Genomic DNA, 9,332 nt, shown 5'->3' on the forward strand with positions numbered 1-9,332 from the left:
TCGAAACTGCAATTCATCTCAAAATATGAAAACCTCAATGAAAATAAAAATAATATTTACTTTCCGACCATTAATTCAACTTCAAAACAAATATGTAATAAACTGAAGCATTTTCTTGTAACGGTTTAATAAGATGGCGACATTTATTCCGAGTTGTTTAAGCTCTTTGCAGGGAAATCTTTTATACGTATTCATGACGTCACTATAAAGTAGGAACTGTATAATATTATAGTAGCTAATCCTCAATTATTCTCTTAGCTTTACTAAATAAACTTCTCTTATATAATTTAGTTAATTACAGTGCAGCGCTATACCATTACACTGTAATGGTCTGCACTTGACTCGTAAGCAGAACAAAAGTCAGTGAGAAGATGAAATAGTGAACTATCAAATATTGTTTTTAGACTTTCACGTGTCATAATATGTTATATATAAAAATATTTAAAAAAAAGTGGTTCGAACATCATTCGTCCAATTAAGTCAATCATCCTTTATGTCTTTATATAGCTTGGTGGACTTGCAGTATACTCCGTACTTGGTACCTACTGTTGGCGGTAGAATATCTGATGAGTGGGTGGTACTTGCTCAGATGAGATTAGACAAAGCACCAAGTGAAACGTTGTGTTATTAGGGAATAGGGTTAAGATTTCTACTGTAGAACAATTAGTACGCAGTAGTTGATGCGAAATTCATGTCAAAACAATTAAAAGAAATATTTTTAATAAAAATTTAATAAAGTGTTAAACGTATGTAATGCCGAGCAATAGCAACTATAAAATCAAATATAACAGGATGAAGAAGTTTCACCAACATTTATTTAACCAACAAAGGAAATCAAATGTGACGTGCATTCCATCTGACTTACTAATATCATGAATATAAATTGAAACATCATGGATATTTATGCGGGGTTGCCCGTAGATATTGCTCGCAACAGCGATACGCGACGGGCAGGTGTTCAGACAATGTGCCCCGCGGCAATAGATTTCTGATATCAATATTTATGCCTATTACCGTACTGATCGCAACAAATACAATGCTATAATTCGATATCCATTCGATACGTTAAATATTTTATCGAAAAGGTTCCCCCAATAGCGTTTTCGGTTAAAATTTAATTCCGATATCCGTATCGAACGTAGCAATCCCGCGTGTGATAAAGTGACAACATAATACGGATTTAGCAATTTACAAGCTCTAAAGCGCTTATAAATGAAACTATTTTCCGCTTATTACTTCAATCAAGCTGTTATGTGTTTCGACGGTATAGTGGAATTGATGAAATGCAAAGTAAAATCTCAAACCAGTACAGCATATGATAGCATCGCAATTACTAAGGTACACTCAACCATATCAATAGAAAAATAACAAATATGTTACCAATTATATCTGGAAATTGGAAACATTAATTCGAAATAGAACCAGGCGTACTTGTCAGTAATACGAATTAGTTCTAACTGAATATTTAATAAGACTCACACATTCACACATGAGATAATTAACAACTAAATATATTAAATACTCGTTAGAACTATATAGTATAAAACAAAGTCGCTTCACGCTGTATGTCTGTCCTTGTGGATGCTTAGATCTGTTAAATTAACCAAAGGATTTTAATAGGCTAGTGATTCGTGTGGAGGTTTTTGTATAATATAATACATGGACAATATAGTAAAGAGACACTGATAATTTTAGAGAATTCTAATGTGATGTCGTAAATAAACACATTTTTCGCGCTTAAATTGCAAACGCTAGCTGAACCCCATGATATGATCAAAATAATGTACTTCAGCATTGTATACCTCAAAAAGGTCTATACTGTAACCATCTTTTACCCTTTACTTTTAACGAGAAATATTCGCTTATTTACGAAGCGATTTTAAACAATACAGCATCAATAATTATCCAATTAAGTAACTTAAATACATTGTGCATTTAATATAGATCGAAATTGCGCTTAACCGTATGTAATTTAAATGTATATTTTCGAAGACATTACAGACTTAAAATGCAGGACATAGTAGTTTGCATTGTCTAATGACAATAATCTGTTATGTATAAAGACATTGTGGAGTATATTTAGTATCATCACTGCACTCGGGCAAAGTTATATATTGAATAAAATATTTCATATAATATGTCAAATTTTTTGGACTGTCTTGCAATGTCTAACCATTTTTCTATAGCTAAAGTGATCACAATCGAAAATTCGTAATATTATAAGGAAACACTTACTGAACATGTTTAAAATCCGTTTACCACTACATATTTGAGACATCTGAGCCTTTGAATGAGATGAATGAGTGAATGCTTTCTGAAAGACGTTATTAATAAACTTTTGTAATTCTACCTTTATTCTCAAGTAAATTACTATCTACTATCGTATTGAAACTAAAGTTTAAAAAATACTTTATTACATTTATATGTGTATTAGTGGGTAAAACATATATCCAGAAGCTATGTATTAACTTAATTCCAAAAATGACTACGTCGTACGAAACTGTAGAGAGACTTAACGCTATGGAGCAGCTTAAATGCGATCAGAATCCAGGTTGTGATAGCATTTAACCGAAGATAATAATTTCGATTTAGTTGAACCTCTCCTCCACAGTCGCCTAATACCTGTGTCAGGAAAAGGTAACTCAGGATATGCGAAATACTAAAAAAGTTACTATACTGTACTTCAAATCATATGTTTGTATATAATATCGTAGCATATATCTTGTACGCAGTGTTGACAAACCTACAGTTTGTGTAGTTCTGAGAGAGCTGAGATGCCTTTATTCCAAACGCCATTGAAAAAGGACGTAGATGTTAATCAGGCCATCAAAAATAAGCAAATACGTTAAGGACCGTAAAAAGGCTGCCCAACAAAACTTCTTTCCTCAGAAGATTAGATAGAATTATTAGATAGTTTAAAAAATCTTTGATAGGACGCAATACAATACTTCGTTGTGATATTCGGTAAAGATTTTGCTCTTATAGCATCTTCTCTTCCCCTAAGTTCAATACTATATAAATCAATTCCACACGCTTTTGACATTTTCTGTCATCCTGTCAAGAATGAGCTCTAAAAAAACTACGTTAGTTGGCGATATTCTCAGTAATATTGCATTGTTTTCTTCAATGTTTTGGTCATTTTGTTTCTTAGGTTCTAGAATGACAAGCTATATCTCGTTTTATATGAAGATTGATATTTGCTTCGTTTTCATACGCGATACGAAAAAATACGTTCGTAAGAAGACAACAAAATATTTCAGTGAAATCGTCGATAGTCTGCAATTTAAAAACTATACTATGAGCTGAGATGGCCCAGTGGTTAGAACGCGTGCATCGTAACCGATGATTGCGGGTTCAAACCCAGGCAAGCAACACTATATATATGTGCTTAATTTGTGTTTATAATTCATCTCGTGCTCAGCGGTGAAGGAAAACATCGTGAGGAAACCTGCATGTAGCTAATTTCATCGAAATTCTGCCACATGTGCATTCCACCAACCCGCATTGGAACAGCGTGGTGGAATATGTTCCAAACCCTCGCCTTAATGGAAGAGGAGGCCTTATCTCAGCAGTGGGAAAATGTACAGGCTGTTACTTTACTTTTTTTACTTTACTTTACTTTACTATGAGATCATGATACTCATGAGATCGCTCATTCAATATAAAGCATAGTGAATATGAAAAACGCATTAAAGAAAGCCATCATAAATATCAGTTGGTTTGCAGTAAAAAGGACAAAACATAACGGTAACACCAACCACGCAATAGATACATATTTGCATAAGCTGTAGGTCTTGCCGTTTATATTTACAGCTACAATGACTGCGGTTTTGATATTCTATAGAATTCGTTTAAATCAACCGTCAAGACATACAAACCTTTCCGGTAAAACTTTTACCTACACATTTCTGTAAATTCAACTCGGAAAAATGTTTATCTTATGACGTGCCGATGAAATTACCGAGAAGTATTACAATGCACTTCGTTTGTTACAAAAATACGAACTATTGGAATCTATAATAAATGTGAAAGTAACTCTGTCTGTATGTAGCTCCTTCAGTACCAAACCAATGAACCGAATTTGATGAAATTTGGTGTGAAGCAAACTTGAACTCCAAGAACGAACACAGGCTATTTTTTTGCCTAACACATGACAACCCCTTAAAACGCGACCGAAGCCTCGGGCGGTAACTAGTATACAATAAAATCGCAAACTGCAAAACATGAAATCTTTACACATGTAAAATATAGCCATTAGAAAGTTAAATTATATACGTGTATTTGATGAACAGTTTCAAAGCAATCATGTAACATACCCACACAACACGGCGCCGATGTTAGATACGCGGTTCTACGCGGACGGCACCTACGGCCAGATTGCATTCCGCGCGATAATCACTATCGCCGTATCACGCTAATGTAGGCGGTAATAGATGGATAGTGTCCTAACCAGATATGTGTAAATATAGTTAGCGAACAATTTCAATTGACAGCCTAATGATAACACATCGCTCCGAGCTTAAATAATAGTGTTTGTGGATTATCATCATTTCAGACTTTTTGTAGATTGCGGAAATTATATTAAGACATATTTGATATCTTTATGTTCATACATATACACATAATGCATTTAAATTTGATCGTGATTCAATTCGGAAAAAAATCTACTTTTGATAAAATAAAAACTAGTTTATTGTAGGTGATAATTAAATATATAATACTAATTAGTCGTACCAAAACGTATTCTAAAACTTATTGTTAGGGAAATGATGAATCCATATGTGAACGCGTTCCGACTCCCACACAGAATCCTATGTAATTAGCAGTCTGAGACGATTGAGATGCCGGCTAGAGACGATGAATTGGAATCCGCAAGGACCCTAAGCGTTGAATAATACATAATTGATAATTAATTACATAACTAATATATGAACAGCTAAGTTGTTACAGGAATATATACAATGTAATTATTATAATCTCATAAATGCTATATATATTTAGTTATTTGAGTATTGATATAAATTAAAATAAAAGTAGCTATAAGGGATTTGAATCGCGTATATTAATTATTTTTAACATCCCGACGTTTCGAGCACTTTACAGCGTTCGTGGTCACGGGTCTACCCGTATTTAATATACGCGATTCAAATCCGTTATAGCTAGTTTTATTTCAATGTATAATCGCGAAAATTTAAGACAACATTGATATAAATTAATTTATGAATATAAAATTTTACAATTTTTTTATTTAGTCTCGTGAGCAAGACATTCGTAGATAATGTCTAAATATCGGACATCACATAAAAATAAAAGACATGGTAAATATCCCGTATTTAATAAATGTAATAATAAAAACAAAATGATTATAATAATCTAATCGAACTTCAATTAAATTTAAGCAAAGAAACATCTATTCGAGAGGCGTCTAAATAATTCAACGAGACTCATCCTACGTAATGAAATGGAAACGATACTCATTTCACATATATTTATCGCGTATTACAAGCAATAAGGTTATACTTACGTTTTACAACTTTAAGCCAATTTAAGATAATTAATTTTAAATTAAATGTGAAGTAATAAATAAAATTAGTAATATTATACGGTTTTTTGTACCTGGTGGTAGGGCTTTGTGCAAGCCCGTCTGGGTAGGTACCGCCCACTCACCAGTTATTCTACCGCCACGACAGTACTCAGTATTGTTGTGTTCCGGTTTGAAGGGAGAGTAAGCCAGTGAAACTACAGGCACAAGGGACATAAAATCTTAGTTCCCATGGTTGGTGGCACATTGACGATGTAAGGAATAGTTAATATTTCTTACAGCGTCATTGTCTATGGGTGATGGTGACCACTTACCATCAGGTGGCCTATATGCTCATCCGCCAACCTATACCATAAAAAAATATGATAGCTATTTTAGTATATAAGTGAAAAAATTAAACCAAAATCGGCAAAAAAATTAGAAAACTTTGCCTAAAACCAGTTTACGTTGAATGCTCTGTAAATAATCAGCAAAGCGTACACGTGTCACTGTATTTGCGGAGGTTCGCGTTATGGTCTTTTAATATCGTTTAAGTTAAGAAGCCGCACCAAGCTTTACATAGAAACTTCATTTAGTTTATAACATACAATCCCATTAAGAATAGTTTCCCTGAGAAACGGAACGAATGTTAGCTCAGTCAATTTGCTCTGAATTTACTTGAATATTACGAGCTTGTAAAATTTACTTAATTGATGCTTTGTACAATGTATGACATGAACATCAGAATGCTATTAGTGAACCTGTTCTATGATATAATTAAATTACGTTACCTAAACTGTTATATTAGTTAAGCATGAAACAGTGTCTACAAAACAGTAGAGCGCGAACTATTTGATACAATTTAAAAAAAAAATGAAACCGTCTTAAAAACTCACATAGTAAATCACTTCTAGTATTTTATAAACCTACCAAGCAAGTAAACAACTAAATGGGTATAGTAACAACGTACTAATCTATCCGCAAATGAGTTGAACATTTAAAAATGTATCTCCATTGAAAGATCGCTTTTACATAGATGTATAATTTATATGTATTAAGGAAGATATCAGTCAACGACATTAAAGATCTTAGCACTAACCCTAAATGTCAATCAATATATCAACTATATGTGTTAGTTATTTAAAATCTAAATAAAAAGCGTGGAGTCACGTGGAGAGAGAATATAGTTCATAAATATGTTACTGAAATTGGTTTAAAAGGTTATTACGCCACCTAATTAACGCTCTTAATTACATTATCACAATTTTTATCTTTTTGTATAAAAAATGTAAAAAATTATCGGTTAAATTGGTTACGGCTATAACGTATACGTTAACAGAGCAAGGGGTGTAGAACTAATGGGAACGTCCCGCCTAATGGTGCGCATAAGCATCACGCTCCGCTAACCTAATCATCTACGATATACTATTGAAAGGTTTTGATGTTATATTGAGTTTACTTTCGATAATTTTATGTCGATATTTTCAATTAATTTATACCAATCAAAATGTTAATTTTTAAAATGAATGATAAACTTTTGATTTTTTTTTTTTTTTTATTTATTTATTTGTTAACATATATACAATAATATTTTCGTTTAAAGGGTGCAAACATAAACTCGAGAAGTTTTCCCGTGCACCCTGCGTCATCGACTCTAATCATTACAAAAGTAAAAATTGATTAAAAAAAAAGTACAAAAACTAAACTAAATTTGACATTTTAAATTTTAAATTTGATTGACTTGCAGGTTCATTAAAATAAAATTTAACAAATCTATACTTATAATAAAATTGGAAATTCTGTTTGTAATAGTAAAGTAATCCTATTTACTAAATTCATGTGTAAATCACACACGATACATATACCAAAATAATATTTTCACAATTTTTATATGTGTGTTTCCGGCTAATCTCTGGAACGGGTGGACCGATTTTGACGGGACTTTCACTGGCAGTTAGTTGATATAATAAGGAGTAATTTAAGCTACAACAATAACTTTTTGTTAAATTCAAACGTGCACAAAGTTTTGGATCTATAACATACAAAAACAGAAAGCACGTCTGTTTAGTTAAAATACTAAGAATAAAACGGAGTTTCATAAAGCCAATAAAATGAAAAAAAAATCATAACAATTCCTAGTACCGATCCCTTATGCAAAAAGGCTGGTACATTGTTTAAATAACTATAATCACATGAAGATAAAATATGTCTAAGATGAAGACAAGGCGAAAACGACACTAGTTAACATCTGGGCCCTCGCCCAAAAGCGTAAACATTAACGCCACGTTATCATGTCTTCATTTGCATTTTCCACCCGTTCAGACAGCCTGCGAGAATGTCAGTAAGCTCGTATTACCAATTTTTTATTAAATATTCCTTTTTTAAAGAACTCTGAATATATTTCCCTTTGAAAGAGCACGTACCATTTGTCAGACTCGCGACTGAAGGTCGAAATGAAACGTCGCAAAAGAAATTTAATAAAAACTTTTCTTAACGTTCTGAATACACAAAAACTCACCGCGACTTTGACAAATAGCCGAAGTAGTTATTTACTTCCACTTAATTTCACATAAACTAAGTGAATAATACTAATTAAATAATACTTTGTTGAAATTGAAAAAAAACCTACGAATTATTGTTTTCTAAATCTTTTTGGGTGAAAATTATTAAATTTAATGCTATTAAAATTAATACTATGCTAAGACATTTAAAATAAAACAAAAATACGTGGTGTTAAATAGGTTATTGTGCAAGGCCATATGGTTAGTTATCATTCAGTCATCAGTAACTGCTGGCACCAGGAACACAAGATCTTAACTCCAAATTATTTATATAATGTTTCATATTATGTAATAATAGTTAATTGTAGATATATAACATAAACACCATCCTCCTGTTCTTGACCCAATTTTATTTCAGGTCGGCGAAATACGAGCATGTCTTCTTCATCCATACTTCTCTATCTGACTTCATCTCTAAAGTAACATTTCTCCAACCATATCTTCTTTCCCAATCCATCCTCCACTATCTTTGATCCATGTCCATGCTCAAAACCTTCTTCACAACAGGGTACTCATTCCTTCGCATAACATGCCCATGCTGTGACGTCCACCTTCCAAATAACATTTATAATTCTAAAGATATCATGATCAAGAACTGTATGGAGTACACAACTTACCATATTTATGTGTCACACGACTACCCGAAAACAACTACTGGTAACATTGCAAAAATTGTGATATCTTATAACACAAGAAGTAATCCACTTAAATTATATTATTTAAGCTGAGCATGCAACTAATTTAACTCCTGTGAATAAATAATTATTTAAATCACAAAAAATACTTAACATTGCATGAATATGAACCTCCTAAGAAATATGATGCATAAATAAAGTTTGAAGTTTTCGAAGATTCTTTAATTTTATGATAAATTCATAACAGGCTGCAGTACAAGAACTTACAATAAGTAATGCGGAGAATCTACAAAACAAAAGTTCTGAAACCAAAATTAGCACCTCTGCGACCGCAAACTTCGTTATACTGCATACTTTGTACATTTTCCAATTTACATTCTGCTTCTATGTCTGCATTAATGAATCTACTTATAGTGCATACTTTTAGCTAAAGATGCATGTAATTCTTCTATGTAAAAACAAATCTTGTAGAAATATAGTTTGAATTATCCGATTCGATCACGTCAATTAGTTTCTCAATTTCGCTGAATAGTATTCTACAGTTAAGACAACACTGATAGAGGCAATTCTAAAAATGGAGCCGAAAATGTTCCTATCGCCTGGTTATGTAGACTA

Source organism: Vanessa cardui, chromosome 1, assembly GCF_905220365.1.
Source record: "Vanessa cardui chromosome 1, ilVanCard2.1, whole genome shotgun sequence".
Classification (NCBI taxonomy): domain Eukaryota; kingdom Metazoa; phylum Arthropoda; class Insecta; order Lepidoptera; family Nymphalidae; genus Vanessa; species Vanessa cardui.